At 39.8% G+C, this 18,698-nt stretch overlaps 1 pseudogene; it reads left to right on the top strand.

Annotated features, from left to right (window-relative positions):
* Positions 1-819: 819 nt before the first annotated feature.
* Positions 820-18,698, top strand: part of LOC144296136 (ectonucleotide pyrophosphatase/phosphodiesterase family member 3-like) — a 40,884-nt pseudogene continuing 23,005 nt past the window's right edge.

Raw genomic sequence — 18,698 nt, 5'->3', positions numbered from 1 at the left:
GCCTGATTAGATCTAAATTCTGTAGTCATGAAGTCTCTTGAATCCTTTATGCTTTTTCCAGAGCCACCAGTAGCTTTATAATTTTGCTTCTGAATTGGTTTTCTGACATTGAATTGTAATACAAATTCTGTAACTCTGTTGGAGAGAGTTCTGTTTCTGATTCTTTCTTTTGTGGTGAATTTTTCTTCTAGTCATATTCCTCAGTGCAGAGTGGCTAAAAACAAGTTGTACTGGAAAAAGGAATGAAAAAGAAAAAAAAAGGAGGAAAACAAAGAAGTAAAAACAAAAACAAACAAAAAAGAAAACAACAAAAATAATAAACAACAAAAAAAAAACAAACAAGGAGGGATATCCTCTGATTCTATATACTGTAAATTCCTCGACTTCCCCTGGAAGTTTCCAGTGCTGCTCAGTCAAGAACTTGCTCTTCCCCTGTCCTTCCAGCTGGTCTTCTGGGGAAGGGGCCTGCTGTGCTGACTCTCAGGTGTGTGCACCTGGGGGAGCTGCCCTGCCCCTTCCTGGTGTATGGCTCCATGGGAACTGTTTTTCCTGTGAGGCCCCTGTTCCCTGTGGCCCCGACCCTCCCAGACACAGCGTGACACAAGGAGGAATAACAACAGTGGCGGCAGCCAGCTCTCCAGCCCTGGAGTCAGCTCCCGCAGTAACTACCACAGATACCAGTCTGCAGGGGCCTAGATGCTCCCGGGGATGGCAGTGCTGACTTGCACAGCTCGGGGGCTCCCGGTGGCAGGAGCGCCCTTCCTGTCCTGTGTCCTCCCGGCCTCTGCCTGTCCCGTAGGGAGCACCGGATCCTGAGCTATGTTCCCCAGTGCCCTGGGCTCCGGGGCCTATGCCGCTGGAATTGCGCTCTGGGGGCCACGCAGCCCCCTCCACCCGGAGGCCGTGCCTGAGCTGCCACCTGAGGTGCTCCTGAGGCCCCGCCAGGTGTGCGCTCCAGCCCTTTATGGAGCTCAGCCTGTGGTGTGTGGTGCCCTCTCCCCCAGGGTGCACTTCCTCTGTTAGTGACCCCGGGAACCTGGTGGCTCCACTACCCCTCCTGGGATCCTGCCCGAGCTCCCTGCAAGTGCCTTTCTGTCCGGGAAGATTGGTAAAGTTCCTGCTTCTCCGGGACTGGGCTTTCCTATTCTAGAGGCTCTCACCACCCATCCTTAGCCTGGCTCCTCGCAGGAGCCCCTCCCCAACTGGATTTTTTTTATTTATTTATTTTTCTGTCTTCCTACTTTGATAGAAATGCATACTCTTCTCACCGTAGCATTCCAGCTGTTCTCCCTTTAAATCTCAGGCCAAATTAGTAGGTTTTCAGGATGATTAGAAAATTATCTAGGTAAGTTGGTGGGGGCAGGTGACTTGGGGAATCCTACTCCTCCGCCATCTTGCCCTGCCCCCCTCCCAGGAAATATTTCATGTGGTAGCACAAGTAATGCTATACCATGGGCCTGTATTGAGCTTATATTGGACAAACATAACCAAACATGAACAGGCGACTCATTCTGGCTACATATTAGACAACAGCATCAACTATGTTTTTAGATAAAATGACTCCAAATTTTCCCAACTTTAGGGTCTTCAGCCTCAATTCTCAAATGCAGAGTATAACCCCATACTTCTACAGAGATTGGCAGCAGTTTCCTCTGGATTTACTCTGGCTACACACCAACTAGGAAAGTGTGCCTATCACATGATCTCTGGTCCTTAATGACACATTCTAGTCCCTTGTATCTTTGAGGAAGCCACATACCCAACAGCTGCCATCGTGTCCTTGTCTGGATATTACAAAAATACTGGCTTCAGAAGGAAATCATGATGAATTAAAAAGAAAAAGAAGAAGACTGGTAAAGATACCAAAATAAGCAAGAAAAATCCTGGCCAACATATCTGTGCAAGAAATCATTTCTTTTTCTCTTTTTATTCTATAACTCTCCTTGCTCTATTATCCATACTTCCTTTTAAGTTTTTTGTTCAATTTCATAGTGTCTTTTTTTCTTATACAAATTGAGCACAAAATAGTAGTGACAGCCTTAACATTTGAGATTATTGAGACTTAAAATAAGAATGAGGAAGTAGAAAAATTTTAATTTTCCCATATTCTTCCCTGTATCTTTTTCTCTCAAAAAGGTCATAAGGGGGAAAAAGTCACTTTGTACTTCTAGTTCTCATTTTCCGACTTTCTTTTTAGATGACTGGGAGTTGCACTTCTACACAGTTTAAAAATACGTCATCAAGTTACGGCAGTAATTATTAAAGAAACATGTCACTCCAGTTTGTAAGAGATCCACGAATTTTTCACAAATAAGGAGCGTGTACTAGATCTCAAAAACTTTTGACTTGATTTGACAATTAAGCAAATGTAGGTTATTTCAAGGGTAAATTGAATCCATGGTAAAAGGATTTTGGTGCAATTAAACTAATGTTTTAAATTTTTCCTGATATTTACTAATTTGTTGTATACTTTCATATATAATTTAAATTCAAGAGTTGTAATTGCCACTCAAAATCTAGACATATAGGGGATTCCTGGGTGGCTCAGCAATTTGGTGCCTGCCTACAGTCCAAGGCATGATCCTGCAATCCCGGGATTGAGTCCCACATTGGGCTCCCTGCATGAGGCCTGCTTCTCCTTCTGCCTGTGTCTCTGCCGCTCTCTCTCTGTCTCTGTGTCTCATAAATAAATAAATAAAATCTTAAAAAAAAATCTAGACAGACCTACTGTCTGCCAAAAAAGGAGGGGGATTTATGGTGGCTAAAGATATATACAAATAAAAATTTAGAATGTTTATTTCTAATCATAATTTCATAATTTAAATCACATTTTTATTTTTTATTTTTATTTTTATTTTATTTTTTCTCCTGTTTTATTTATTTTTATTTTTTTAATAAGTTTTTTTTTTTATTGGTGTTCAATTTACCAACATACAGAATAACACCCAGTGCTCATCCCATCAAGTGCCCCCATCAGTGCCCATCACCCATTCACCCCCTTCTACCACCCCTAGTTTGTTTCCCAGAGTTAGGAGTCTTTATGTTCTGTCTCCCTTTCTGATATTTCCCACACATTTCTTCTCCCTTCCCTTATATCCCCTTTCACTATTATTTATATTCCCCAAATGAAAAGAACATATATTGTTGGTCCTTCTCCGACTGACTTACTTCACTCAGCATAATACCCTCCAGTTCCATCCACGTTGAAGCAAATGGTGGGTATTTGTCATTTCTAATGGCTGAGTAATATTCCATTGTATACATAAACCACATCTTCTTTATCCATTCATCTTTCGATGGACACCGAGGCTCCTTCCACAGTTTGGCTATTGTGGACATTGCTGCTAGAAACATCGGGGTGCAGGTGTCCCGGCGTTTCATTGCATCTGTATCTTTGGAGTAAATCCCCAACAGTGCAATTGCTGGGTCGTAGGGCAGGTATATTTTTAACTCTTTGAAGAACCTCCACACAGTTTTCCAGAGTGGCTGCACCAGTTGACATTCCCACCAACAGTGTAAGAGGGTTCCCTTTTCTCTGCATCCTCTCCAACATTTGTGGTTTCCTGCCTTGTTACTTTTTCCCATTCTCACTGGTGTGAGGTGGTATCTCATTGTGGTTTTGATTTGTATTTCCCTGATGGCAAGTGATGCAGAGCATTTTCTCATGCGCATGTTGGCCATGTCTATGTCTTCCTCTGTGAGATTTCTCTTCATGTCTTTTGCCCATTTCATGATTGGATTGTTTGTTTCTTTGCTGTTGAGTTGAATAAGTTATTTATAGATCTTGGAAACTAGCCCTTTATCTGATACGTCATTTGCAAATATCTTCTCCCATTCTGTAGGTTGTCTGTTAGTTTTGTTGACTGTATCCTTTGCTGTGCAAAAGCTTCTTATCTTGATGAAGTCCCAATAGTTCATTTTTGCTTTTGTTTCTTTTGCCTTCGTGGATGTATCTTGCAAGAAGTTACTGTGGCCGAGTTCAAAAAGGGTGTTGCCTGTGTTCTCCTCTAGGATTTTGATGGAATCTTGTCGCACATTTAGATCTTTCATCCATTTTGAGTTTATCTTTGTGTATGGTGAGAGAGTGGTCTAGTTTCATTCTTCTGCATGTGGATGTCCAATTTTCCCAGCACCATTTATTGAAGAGACTGTCTTTCTTCCAATGGATAGTCTTTCCTCCTTTATTAATTGACCATAAAGTTCAGGGTCCACTTCTGGGTTCTCTATTCTGTTCCATTGATCTGTGTGTCTGTTTTTGTGCCAGTACCACACTGTCTTGATGACCACAGCTTTGTAGTACAACCTGAAATCTGGCATTGTGATGCCCCCAGATATGGTTTTCTTTTTAAAAATTCCCATGGCTATTCGGGGTCTTTTCTGATTCCACACAAATTTTAAAATAATTTGTTCTAACTCTCTGAAGAAAGTCCATGGTATTTTGATAGGGATTGCATTAAACGTGTAAATGGCCCTGGGTGACATTGACATTTTCACAATATTAATTCTGCCAATCCATGAGCATGGAATATTTTTCCATCTCTTTGTGTCTTCCTCAATTTCTTTCAGAAGTGTTCTATAGTTTTGAGGGTATAGATCCTTTACCTCTTTGGTTAGGTTTATTCCTAGGTATCTTATGCTTTTGGGTGCAATTGTAAATGGGATTGACTCCTTAATTTCTCTTTCTTCAGTCTCATTGTTAGTGTATAGAAATGCCACTGATTTCTGGGCATTGATTTTGTATCCTGCCACACTACCAAATTGCTGTATGAGTTCTAGCAATCTTGGGGTGGAGGCTTTTGGGTTTTCTATGTAGAGTATCATTTCATCAGTGAAGAGGGAGAGTTTGACTTCTTCTTTGCCAATTTGAATGCCTTTAATGTCTTTTTGTTGTCTGATTGCTGAGGCTAGGACTTCCAGTACTATGTTGAATAGCAGTGGTGAGAGTGGACATCCGTGTCTTGTTCCTGATCTTAGGGGAAAGGCTCCCAGTGCTTCCCCATTGAGGATTATATTTTCTGTGGGCTTTTCGTAGATGGCTTTTAAGATGTTGAGGAATATTCTGTCTATCCCTACACACTGAAGAGTTTTGATCAGGAATGGATGCTGTATTTTGTCAAATGCTTTCTCTGCATCTAATGAGAGGATCATATGGTTCTTGGTTTTTCTCTTGCTGATATGATGAATCACATTGATTGTTTTATGAGTGTTGAACCAGCCTTGTGTCCTGGGGATAAATCCTACTTGGTCATGGTGAATAATCTCCTTAATGTACTGTTGGATCCTATTGGCTGGTATCATGTTGAGAATTTCTGCATCCATGTTCATCAGGGATATTGGTCTGTAATTCTCCTTTTTGGTGGGGTCTTTGTCTGGTTTTGGAATTAAGGTGATGCTGGCCTCATAGAACGAATTTGGAAGTACTCCATCTCTTTCTATCTTTCCAAACAGCTTTAGGAGAATAGGTATGGTTTCTTCTTTAAATGTTTGATAGAATTCCCCTGGGAAGCCATCTGGCCCTGGACTCTTGTGTCTTGGGAGGTTTTTGATGACTGCTTCAATTTCCTCCCTGGTTATTGGCCTGTTCAGGTTTTCTATTTCTTCCTGTTCCAGTTTTGGTAGTTTGTGGCTTTCCAGGAATGCGTCCATTTCTTCTAGATTGCCTAATTTATTGGTGTATAGCTGTTCATAATATGTTTTTAAAATAGTTTGTATTTCCTTGGTGTTGGTAGTGATCTCTCCTTTCTCATCCATGATTTTATTAATTTGAGTCTTCTCTCTCTTCTTTTTAATAAGGCTGGCTAATGGTTTAGGTATCTTATTAAATCTTTCAAAGAACCAACTCCTGGTTCTGTTGATATGTTCCACAGTTCTCTGGTCTCGATTTCGTTGAGTTCTGCTCAAATCTTTATTAACTCTCTTCTTCTGCTGGGTGTAGGATCTATTTGTTGTTTTTTCTCTAGCTCCTTTATGTGTAAGGTTAGCTTTTGTATTTGAGTTCTTTCCAGTTTTTGAATGGATGCTTGTATTGCGATGTATTTCCCCCTTAGGACTGCTTTTGCTGCATCCCAAAGATTTTGAACAGTTGTATCTTCATTCTCATTAGTTTCCATGAATCTTTTTAATTCTTCCATAATTTCCTGGTTGACCCTTTCATCTTTTAGCAGGATGGTCCTTAACCTCCACGTGTTTGAGGTCCTTCCAAACTTCTTGTTGTGATTTAGTTCTAATTTCAAGGCATTATGGTCTGAGAATATGCAGGGGATGATCCCAATCTTTTGGTATTGGTTCAGACAGTATTTGTGACCCAGTATGTGGTCTATTCTGGAGAAAGTTCCATGTGCACTTGAGAAGAATGTGTATTCAGTTGAGTTTGGATGTAAAGTTCTGTAGATATCTGTGAAATCCATCTGGTCCAGTGTATCATTTAAAGCTCTTGTTTCTTTGGAGATGTTGTGCTTAGAAGACCTATTGAGTATAGAAAGAGCTAGATTGAAGTCACCAAGTATAAGTGTATTATTATCTAAGTATTTCTTCACTTTGGTTAATAATTGATTTATATATTTGGCAGTTCCCGGATTCGGGGCATATATATTGAGGATTGTTTTTTTTTTTAATTTTTTTTATTTATTTATGATAGAGAGAGAGAGAGAGAGAGAGGCAGAGACACAGGCAGAGGGAGAAGCAGGCTCCATGCACCGGGAGCCTGACGTGGGATTCGATCCTGGGTCTCCAGGATCACACCCTGGGCCAAAGGCAGGCGCTAAACCGCTGCGCCACCCAGGGATCCCTATATTGAGGATTGTTAAGTCCTCTTGTTTGATAGATCCTTTAAGTATGATATAGTGTCCCTCTTCATCTCTTACTACAGTCTTCGGGGTAAATTTTAGTTTATCTGATATAAGGATGGTACCCCTGCTTTCTTTTGAGGACCATTTGAATGGTGAATGGTTCTCCAACCTTTTATTTTCAGGCTGTAGGTGTCCTTTTGTCTAAAATGACTCTCTTGTAGACAGAAAATAGATGGGTCCTGCTTTTTTATCAGTCTGAAACTCTGCGCCTTTTGATGGGGTCATTAAGCCTGTTCACGTTCACAGTTACTATTGAAAGGTATGAGTTTAGTGTCATCATGATATCTATTCAGTCCTTGTTTTTTTGGATTGTTCCACTGAACTTCTTAAAGGGGACTTTTAAGAGTCCCCCTTAAAATTTCTTGCAGAGCTGGTTTGGAGGTCATATATTCTTTCAGTTGCTGCCTGTCTTGGAGGCTCTTTATCTCTCCTTCCATTTTGAATGAGAGCCTTGCTGGATAAAGTATTCTTGGTTGCATGTTCTTCTCATTTAGGACCCTGGATATATCCTGCCAGCCCTTTCTGGCCTGCCAGGTCTCTGTGGAGAGGTCTGCTGTTACCCTAATACTCCTCCCCATCAAAGTCAGGGATTTCTTGTCTCTTGCTGCTTTAAGGATCTTCTCTTTATCTTTGGAATTTGCAAGCTTCACTATTAAATGTCGAGGTGTTGAACGGTTTTTATTGATTTTAGGGGGGGATCTCTCTATTTCCTGGATCTGAATGCCTGTTTCCCTTCCCAGATTAGGAAAGTTTTCAGCTATGATTTGTTCAAATACATATTCTGGCCCTCTGGCCCTTTCGGCGCCCTCGGGAACCCCAATTAAACGTAGGTTCTTCTTCCTCAGGCTGTCGTTTATTTCCCTTAATCTGTCTTCATGGTCTTTTGTTTGTGTCTTTTTACCTCAGTTTCCCTCTTTGCCATCAACTTGTCTTCTATGTCACTCACTCGTTCTTCCACCTCGTTAACCCTCGTCGTTAGGACTTCTAGTTTGGATTGCATCTCATTCAATTGATTTTTAATTTCTGCCTGATTAGCTCTAAATTCTGCAGTCATGAAGTCTTTTGAGTCCTTTATGCTTTTTTCTAGAGCCACCAGTAGCTGTATAATAGTGCTTCTGAATTGGCTTTCTGACATTGAATTGTAATCCAGATTTTGTAACTCTGTGGGAGAGAAGACTGTTTCTGATTCTTTCTTTTGAGGTGACGTTTTCCTTCTAGTCATTTTGCTCAGTGCAGAGTGGCCAAAAACAAGTTGTATTGGGAAAAGGAGAAAAAGAGAGGAGAGAAAGAAGAAAAGAAAAGAGAAAAAGAAAAAAGGAAGAAAAAAAGGGAAAAAAAGAGAAGAAAAAGAGAAAGAAAAAGAAAGAAAGAAAAAAGGGGTGGGGGAAGCAAACAAATCAAAAAGCAAAAATAAAAAAACAAAAACAAAAAACCCAAAACCACGGGGGAGTATCTACTGTTTCTGTGTACTTTAAGTCCCTTGGCTTCCCCTGGAAGTTGTCCGTCTAGCGGGTCTTCTGGGGGAGGGGCTTGTTGTGCTGATTTTCAGGTGTTAGCACTTGGGGGAGCTGCTCTGCCCCCTGCCTGGTGCAGGGCTCAGTGGGGGTTGTTTACCCCGTGAGGCCTCAGGAGGAACAACCAGTGGCGGGGCAGCTCTGGAGCCTTGGATTCAGCTCCCGCAGGAGCTCCGGTGCTCTCCGTCTGCAGGGCCTGGAGGCTCCGGGGCGGGGCCGCTGATCTGCTCAGCTCAGGGCAGGAGCGTCCTTGGGGTCCTGGGCCCTCCGGGCCTCTGCCTGCCCCGGGGGGAGGCCGGATCCTGGGCTGTTTCCCGGCATCCAGTGCTCCCGGGCCTGTCCTGTTGGATTCGCCCTCCTGGCCGCGCAGCCCCCTCCGCGGAGCCCCCGCCCGAGCCCCCCCCGAGCTGCTCCGGGTCCCGCCGTGCGCGCTGCAGCCCTTAGGGAGCTCGGCGCACTCTCCCGGGGCGCAGGTGTCTGTTAGTGTCCCCAGGATTCCGAGGGCATCCCTGCCCTCCTGGGTCCTGCTCCACCTCCCTGGAGCCCCTTTCCACCCGGGAAGGTCGGTGCAGGTCCTGCTTCTCCGGGTCGGGGCTCTCCTGTCCTGGGGTCACTCGCCCCGGCCTCAGCCCGGCTCCTCGCGGGCCCCTCCCCCTTGGAGGCCTTTGTTTCTTATTTTTTCCCCGTCTTCCTACCTTGATAGAAGCGCGAACTCTTCTCACTGCAGCATTCCAGCTGGTCTCTCTTTAAATCTCAGGCCGAATTCGTAGATTTTCAGGATAATTTGAAGGTTATTTAGGTAATTTGGTGGAGACAGGTGACTTGGGGACCCTACTCTTCCGCCATCTTGCTCCTCCTCTCCTAAATCACATTTTTAATTTCAATTTAAGTATTGTTACAACAATAAAAACAACATAATATCCTTTAATATTTTAATATTCTCATTTAATTTAATACTTAATATCCTTATTTTATTAGCCAAGCTTAAACCCTCTTACTTTTAAAAAGTACTTAATTGTCTTAGAAGATGAAATTGTTGAATTAGCTTGCATATTTTATAACATACACAAAGAAAGAATTTACTTATTTTTATTGCCAGAAACCTGATCAGCATTTCAAACCTTATTTGACTCCTGATTTGCCAAAACGACTACATTTTGCCAAAAATGTCAGAATTGATAAAGCTCATCTTTTGGTGGATCGGCAGTAGCTGGCTGTGAGATTTGTGCATATATTTACTTGTCTCCTGATAGTTTTAACAACTATTTTTCATTATAAATTACCTTAATTTTATCCTGCTATTATGATCCTGTAATTTTTCCTGATACTAATAATTCCTTGACTTTTTATATGCTACCTAGCACTTCTACATTAGAAACCCCTATTACTAGGGGGCCAATCTTAGATTCCTAAGCCTCACAATATAGAAGAATGGGAAGAAGAAGCTTGGCACTGTTTATAGACCACTCCAGAAGCTGTCAATAGCAGCATATTGCTAACCCCCATGGGGTCTTTTTCCAGGGGTAGATAGGATGTAAAGACAGTATCAGTTGTCTTCCAGGCTGGTAGTAAGTAATTGATTAGATGGCTCTTTGAGATCTTTGTCATCTTGATGGTTTTTATGAAAGAGCACCTTTATTGGTTCTAAGGCCAAGCTAACTAATTAGATATTAACATTTATTTCTTTTTTCTAGTTATAATTCATGTTGATTGTTGAGAATTTGCAAATGATAATTATGTGTAGAGAAAATAAAAACCATTCCAAATCGGCTCATTCCAAATAACCAATTAATTCACTGGTTTCACAAAATCATATTGGTGTTATGGTATGTGCTGGGCCTTGTTCTAGGCATTTGGGATACAGGCAGGATTCTTGTCAAATGAAGAAGACTGATGATAAGCCAGCAAACAAATACATACACATTTTCTAGTAGTTTAACTAATGTTTCCTATTTTTATATTTCGTTCCAGTGGGGTTTTTTTTTTCTTGTACATAAGTGGCTTTAAATGGAATCAGGATCCTACTGTTTTCTGGCCTTATTTGTATGCTATGTAAAGCTGGAAGATACAGAGGAAAATAGGAATTCAGAGTTTGAAAGATATGTTTCACAAAGAGGAAGCAAAAACAAATGAGGTAGTTGGGCTCTAATATAAGTGTGTGCAGGATGAGGAACTGTGATTTTGGTAGAGCCAAAGGGTATGAGACAACCCTGAAACCCAAGCAGTCAGTACCCGGCTGATCCGGAGAGTGTGCATGTTCACCCCTGGCCTCTAGATGGCACTGGCCTCTCTTCTTGGGTTTAGAGTTTCATAGCTCTTCTCTGGAAGGTCAGTGGCTTTACTGTGTGACTCAACATAGCATTCTCTAGAAGAATTAAAAAGACTAAGCTTTACTAATATTAAGTATGTAAGGTTTTTAGTAATTTAAGTGCATAATATGTGAACAAATATGTCCAAATGTAGGTGAATTACCCAAATATTTACTGTTGAGAGTATGAAATTAAAGAAGTTAGGAGGCCATTAATGCAAAATGAGAAAGTGCCCATCCATCTTATAACATGGCCTATGGGTTATAGAAGGAGAGTCCAGCCACCACAGTACATCTGGGTATCATAATTAATATCTAGTCTCAAATTATAAGCCTTGTATATTTAATAGCTAGTGGTGAGATGTAAAAAGAACAGCAGGCTGAGAGTTCAAGACCCATCTCCACACCCTAACTTATGAGAACTTAAATTCATGTCTCAGGTTTCATTTTCATCATCTGTAACACAAAATGAGCCTGGTTTTATTACTCCCTTGATATTAAAGTAAACTAATTTACATCAAGGGAAATGTTGATTACAGCTCTAACCAGAGCAATCAAGGGGTCTCATCTGATTAAGTCCTGGGTTCACTCTACTTCCAACTCTTTTAACACACAAGTGTCAGGCTACCTAGTTTCTACATTAAAGTATGCTGTCTTTAGTTATAATGTCCAACGTTTGATGACTAGATTTGATTTCCTTTCCAGAATCAGCAAATTCCATCACTTAGTGTAACCTATCACCACCATTATCATCCTTATTTTGCCTAAAATGTTTAGATTTTACTAATTCGGGGAAACCCAATTATTTGAACTACAGCTGAAATATTGTTAAAGTGCCTCCCTTAAAGAACATGAATAATAACTTTTTATTTTATGATTGGAAAGTTACAAATACTTCCCAGGTACTTTTCTAAGAAATGGGAATAGGCACAGTCCCCACCCTAATGATCTTTGTGCAGGCAGGGAGGAAGACAACAATTATAATCAGGTGTAACAAATGCTGAGCTAGGATCAAGTACAAGGTACAAGGAAACAAAAAGAGTGATTACACAGCCCAGGTGTGGATGTCAAAGAAGGTCAGATGATACTTCCTGGTAGGTGTGGTTCTTGCTCTGGGTTTTTTTTAAAAAAAAATTTTTTTTAAATATTTTATTTATTTATTCATTCATGAAAGAGAGAGAGAGACAGAGAGACAGAGAGACAGAGACACAGGCAGAGGAAGAAGCAGGCTCCATGCAGGAAGCCTGACTCGGAACTTGACCCAGGTCTCCAGGATCAGGCCCTGGGCTGAAGGCAGTGCTAAACCACTGAGCCACCTGGGCTGCCCTTGGTATGGGCTTTGAAGAGTCAGGATGGGTTAGGCTAAATGCTGTCACATACAGCAGGTCTGCCCCAAGCTTTGTGCAGTCTGTGCATTGTCCAGAGGCACTCAGCCAAGATGAGAGGCAATAGAAGCATAACCCTTGCTTAGCTCACTGAGCTCTGACTGGAGGCTCTATCTGCAGAAGGAAATGGGCCATTTTTCTTGACTGGAAAACATCCATCTGCTGACCAAGCCTTGAGCACTGTCAGGCTGTATAATCTCAGAAGTGCTTCTGTCTTGAAATACTCTACCCAGAGCAGTGGGACATCTTTTTTAAAGCCAGCAGTTGCTCTGGGACAAGGAAGTGTAGAAATAGATTACAGGACTAGGTTCCGATGAAGGAAGCTGCTTTCCTTCTGAAGGATCCAACTGTCATGACTAAATAGTGTGACTTTGACTGTAAAGAAAATTCACATTGGTGGATACAATGTGGCTGGAGGTGAATATGTGGATGTGTGGAGTTGCATTTCAGAGAGCTAACAATGTTCAATAATAGGTGTGTGTATGTGTATGTGCGCGTGCGCACACGTGCTCTTTGTGGGAAGATTCTGAAGTTTGGAGTTAGGATAACCAATTAGGAACTTTGTTCGGGTCAGCTTAGAATGGTGGCAGAAGAGGAGAGCAGGGGAAAATGTGAAAGGTTCTACATAGGTGGCTAGGACTCTCCTGGGGTCAGGAAGTAAGTCTTACTCATCTCCCATCTGTGTCATCACTCACCTGTGGCAGAGGAACTGGCCTTGATTTCGACTTTATTAATTAGACATTGAGAAGATAAAAGAGAATTTGTTCCAGAAGATTTCATATGGTACTTGGAAGTTGAGCTAAATCATGACAGATAGAATCAACTCATTTTTTCCAAATGCTAGCTTCTATTTTTCCATATGTAATTTCCAGAGTCAAATTAATGATTGGAAAGCATAAACATGAGCAGTTAGAAGAGTAAATTTCTAAAATTTTCACTTGAGAAGAATAGAAAATAGTGTTTTTCAAACACTATTTCTCATCTTTAATCTCTGAATAAGTATTGACTTTAGTATTAACTAAAGCTTTCTAATTGAGTTGGGTTAGAAGTCGAAAACATTTTTTAAAAGTCTTTTTCTGAAAATATAGAAAGGATCCATTTTAGAAAATTTTACCAATGACTTAGTTCTAAAGACCCTTTTTTCTTTCATTAATGAATACTCTAGCCTCCCACACAGAATTTAAAACTTAATTATCCCCAAATAGTTCCAATAATCTTGCAAATATCTATGTAATAAAGAAAAAATACTTTTTATCTTTTAAAATATTTTAGGGATGCCTGGGTGCCTCAGTGGTTGAGTGTCTGCCTTTGGCTCAGGGCCTTGATCCTGGGGTCTGGGATTGAGTCCCACATCAGGCTCCCTCCATGGAGCCTGCTTCTCTCTCTCTGCCTGTGTCTCTGCCTCTCTCTCTCTCTCTCTGTGTGTCTCTCATGAATAAATAAAATCTTTAAAAATATGTATATATTTTAAACAAATCTTATGCCAAAAATTTTATTAGAATTAACCAAGGTAATGAACTGGCACCTTTGAGTAACTGAATTTAAAACCCTTATAAATAAGAATCCTCTCGCTTTCCCCATTCTAGATAGTCCTTAGCCTTTCCTTTCTTCCCTCTTTTAGGTAGCATTGAGTGTAGCCTGCTCAGTGTTGTGATTTATTTTCCATTTTGTGATTTATTTTTATTTAAGATGAGTGAGAGTCACTTATGAATGTTTTGAAAGTTGATTTTTTTTTAAGACACTAAATTAAAGTCCTGCCTACAATGCAAAAACAAAAACATTGTGTGCTTGTGTATTTACCTGAGGTGGGTAGTAGGAAAGTAAATGAGACAAATCTCTCTTTCTCTCTCTCTCTCTCTTTTTTTTTTTTTTATTACTAATCGTGTATTGAAAGCAGAAAGAGGTTACACGACACCAAATAAACCAGTTCTGAGGACTTCCCCAAGATAAAGTTGTACAGCTCCAGCTTCCTCAGTGTTTATCAAAACACAAAAGAAAACAGTAGAGGTCGTCGTTTCTATGGCAAATCTGACCCTTGCAGGCTGAGGGAGTGAAAGCACCTACTGTTGCCCGGGATCCGAGGGCTGAGGCGCTGGGATGACTGGCCTGCCCGCCGGCACTCCTGCTGGTGAGACCCCAGGCGGCCCGGAGCAAGACAGAGTGCCCACACCGCCTCCAGGGAGGCCGGGGTCCCTCCAAGGGGTGCGTGAGAGGTGATGCAGCCCCCAGCCCGTCTCTGTAAACAGCCCGGACAACTGTTAAAAAAGAGGAATCTTTTACCCATTAGAAACCTAATTGGAACCAGTATGACATTTTTACTTTAAAAAATAAATCTAAGTTTATTTATTGGTATTTTGTTTTCATGTATAAAAACAAACAGTATAAAATTGCTAATACTGCTGAATTAAAATGCTAAAATAGGAGATAGGCAAAAGACTAATTACATTTGAAGTCATTCAAGTAATACAGCAACCCCAAAATTAAAAATAAAGTCTGAATTTATGAGAATGTACTAGCCTTTTCTTACCAAGTATTATAATTAACTTTCCATCTTCTTTATATATATGTTTTAAAGATTTTATTTATTTATTCACGAGAGACACACAGAGAGAGAGAGAGAGAGATAAAGGCAGAGACACAGGCAGAGGGAGAAGCAGGCCCCATGCAGGGAGCCTGATGTGGGACCCGATCCTGGGTCCCCAGGATCACACCCCGGGCTGAAGGCGGCGCTAAACCGCTGAGCCACCAGGGCTGCCCTCTTCTTTATATTTTATGCTATTTTCCTAGATATCTCCTGTGTAAAATGGAAATCAATATTTTTTCCCAGTTTCAAAGACTGGTTTCTAAAGTACTGAAATGCTTAAAGTAGTATATTAGTCAAACTATTCTTAATCACATGGGCATTAATTAATGTCTAAAAGATACAGGTAAGCTTGAAGACAATTTTTTTAACATTTTAAATTAATTTTTAATTGATGTGTACTAATGTACAATGTTATATTCAAATTCTTCTTCTTTTTTTTAATCTGTGCCTCTGTTATCATTGTGTTGTCAATGTCTAAGAGCCAAAGGCTTTTAAATTCTATTTATAGATTCTGGATTCTCCTTCTTTCTCTCCTACCATTCTGTTTGTTCCTCTAGTTATTAATTTGAGTCCAAAAATAACTATGTTTATGCTATCGTTGACAGAAAAATTATATAAAAGAGAAGCTACATAAAAATCCATTAAAGCTCAGTATACAGTAAGATCTCATATCAATGTATTGATTGCAATGTAATATTTCTTTAAAGGAGTAAAACATATTCTGTGGAGGAGGTAATCATTGTTATAACAATGAATTTAAGAGCATGGAGGTAACCTACTGCTTTTTTTTAACAAGTATTTATTGAGCAGCTACTTTTTTTTTGGAAGATTTTATTTATTCATTCATGAGAGACACAGAGAGAGGCAGAAACATATGCAGAGGGAGAAGCAGGCTTCCTGCAAGGAGCCTGATGTGGGACTCGATCCCAGGACTCTGGGATCACGCCCCAAGCTACAGCAGATGCTCAACTGCTGAGCTACCCAGGAGTCCTGAGCACCTACTTTGTGATAGGCAATTTTTAGGACCCTTGTGTACAGCACTGAATGAAACAGATAAGGATCTCTGCTCTCATGAAGCTTTCATTCTAACAGAGGAATATAGACAATTGGCATAATAAAGAAATACATTATTTGGTATGTTAGGGGATAAGTGCCATGAGAAATAAAAGTAAAGCATAGTAGGTAGAAACTGGGTGTGTTTCAGGGTACCAGAGGGGCAGTATGCAGTTTTACATAAGGTGGAGAAGGTAAGATTCATTGAGATGATGTTTGAACAGAGACTTGAAGAGGGTGAAAAAAATCAACCTTTCAAATATTCAGGGGACGAGTGTCCCAGGCTGGGGAAACAGCCAGTGCAAAGGCCCAAAGGTGGCAACCTGCCTGATATGCTGGGGATAAGAGAGCCTTCATAAGCTATGACTGTGGCTGATTCAAGAGGAAGGAGCAAGGGTTCAAGTGGGTATCTGAAGTTCAAAATATGTATTAGACATGAAAGTAGAGATGTTATATAGGCACCTAAAGAGAGTCTATCTACTCAGAGATTAAAACTTGGGTTTTAGGAATGTAACTTATTTTAAAAATATGCAACTAGATAAGATCCTCAGAAACTGAGTATGAGTAGAAAGAAAGACCAAGTACTGAGCTCTAAGCAATTCTACTTGAAAAAGTTGAAAGAAAGAGAATCACTGGCAAACACACCTACAAGTACAGGCAGTAAGGAAGGAAGAAAACCAGGAACATAGTATGTCATAGAAACCCAGGGAAGAGACTATTTGGAAGAGCTCATGAATAAAGTGTAGCTGATATTCCCCCATAGATAAGGCTTTATGGTTTTTGCAGCCTGGTTGTCTTATCTATTTCCGTACACACACACACACACACACACACACACACACACACACACATATCCCTTCCCAAATAAAGAAAATGTGTTGGGCTCTTTATGAATATAGTGCCTTTTAACATTGTCATGATGAGCTATATATCCTTGTAAATGTTTGAAAAGTCTCTGGAGACAGAGTGCTTCTTTATTAAATAGAGTATTATTTGATAATTAAGTCAATCAGTATCAGGAAAACTTATGCCTCCAGTTCTTTGCTAATTATCTTGGAAAAAAATACATATATTATACAGCCTGGACAACTGTTGAATATATATACATATTTATAATATATAATAAGTGCTTTTATAAATATATAAATATATAATATATGAATATATTAAAATATATTTATAAAAATGTATGTATTTGGCCCCATTATTGCAAAATAATTGTTTATGTTTGACACTTTTCTTCTTGTTCTTCACAATATAAAAGTATCAAATGTGTTATGAGTAATATAATTAAGTTAAACATGAGTTAATTCAATATACATAAAAATATTTAGGTTTCTTCACCCTAAAAGTAAAGGGGAGATATATTTGAGATATCGGTGGGTTAGTATAAGTTGTGAAAAAACATAGTGTTTAGAAACATCAACAGCTTTTGGCCATGTGTTAACATATTTGAACAATGATTTGAAATGACTATGATAAGGGTATCTGATGTTATGTGATGAATTTATAATTTATACTGTCTACATATAGTAGAACTGTGCTTACATTGGTTGTCTACTGTTGCTTGTTTCCCCTCATCTGTAGGCATAAGAGGTGCTGTGGAAGCAAGTACATTTAGAAAAAGTAAACACAATACAGATGATAATTTATTGTATAGTTGAGATCCCAATCATAGGTGCAAATGATATAAAAATCACATGCAAATCTGAAAAGAAATCCTTACAGTGGCCTCAGTCATAACTGGGAGAGCTGTGACAGAAGGAAAATTGTGTCTCTTCCAACATCTGTTTTTGAATTGAGATGGCATCTAATAACAGTAGGACCATTACCACCTAGGCTATCTTCTTGGCATGTGGATCCAGTTTTAAAGAAAAAACTGAAATTGAACCATTTGAAAATATTGAAGTCTATAACCTTGTATGTAGTGAGGACATCTATATAAATTTAACATCAAAATATGGATATGTTTTTTAAATTATGTATTTTGAAATTGGTAATAAACTGAATCTCTGAGGTGGGCGCTCTGTACTAAGACAGAAACTGGAAAAGATGGGAATGAGTCATCATTCAGAATGATTGAACTGTAAGAGTGAATTCTTTGTTTCATGATAATGATAAACATTAGATCTCAGGAGACCAGCTTTTCTACCACTTACTCACTATTTGAAAATTTCATAAAACTTAGACAAATAAAATTACATTTCAAACTTTCCTTTTTTTTTAAATTTTTATTTATTTATGATAGTCACAGAGAGAGAAAGAGAAGCAGAGACATAGGCAGAGGGAGAAACAGGCTCCATGCACCGGGAGCCCGATGTGGGATTCGATCCCAGGTCTCCAGGATCGCGCCCTGGGCCAAAGGCAGGCGCCAAACTGCTGCACCACCCAGGGATCCCCATTTCAAACTTTTCAAAGCAGGAAAAACCCCCTCAAGCTCAAGTGTTTTTTTTGTTTTTTGTTTTTTGTTTTTTTTTTTGTAATGACAGAGAAAAAAACTTCTGGCATAAAAGGATGCTAGAAAGCCCTATTATGGACAGATGCTTGGGATTATAACAGTGTTTAAAAACAAAAAGAAAAACAAAAACCACCTTAAGGAATTAGAATTTTCGGGGATCTCCCCTACCTTTCTGCCTACATGCTTACGTCAGACCATTGTACTGATAAATCATTTATCTAAGCAAGGCAAATGGATAAGTTGCAATTTCACCTTGAGCTGCAGGAGTTCTGACATAAATACACTCACAGTTGTCATTCCTAATCTTGCCAAAGGCATGTGGTGATTAAATATGGCTTAGAAACAATAAAGTATCCATTTGAAAATAATTTGTTATAGTCTTAACAGCTCAGACTCTTGATTATCAAGCTGAGTTTGTGGACTGGGATGTTGGCCCTTTGTGTAGAGGCTTAGAAGGAACAAGGTAGGATTTCAGTTCTAAGTGAGATCTATTTGGTGGTATTCAGCAGGAGCCACTTAAAGAACTATGTTTGTAAACTATTTGTATA

This window comes from Canis aureus, chromosome 1 (genome assembly GCF_053574225.1).
Source record: "Canis aureus isolate CA01 chromosome 1, VMU_Caureus_v.1.0, whole genome shotgun sequence".
NCBI classification, from domain to species: domain Eukaryota; kingdom Metazoa; phylum Chordata; class Mammalia; order Carnivora; family Canidae; genus Canis; species Canis aureus.
Note: the sequence above shows the minus strand (reverse complement) of the source record. Positions and strands in the feature narration are given on the sequence as shown.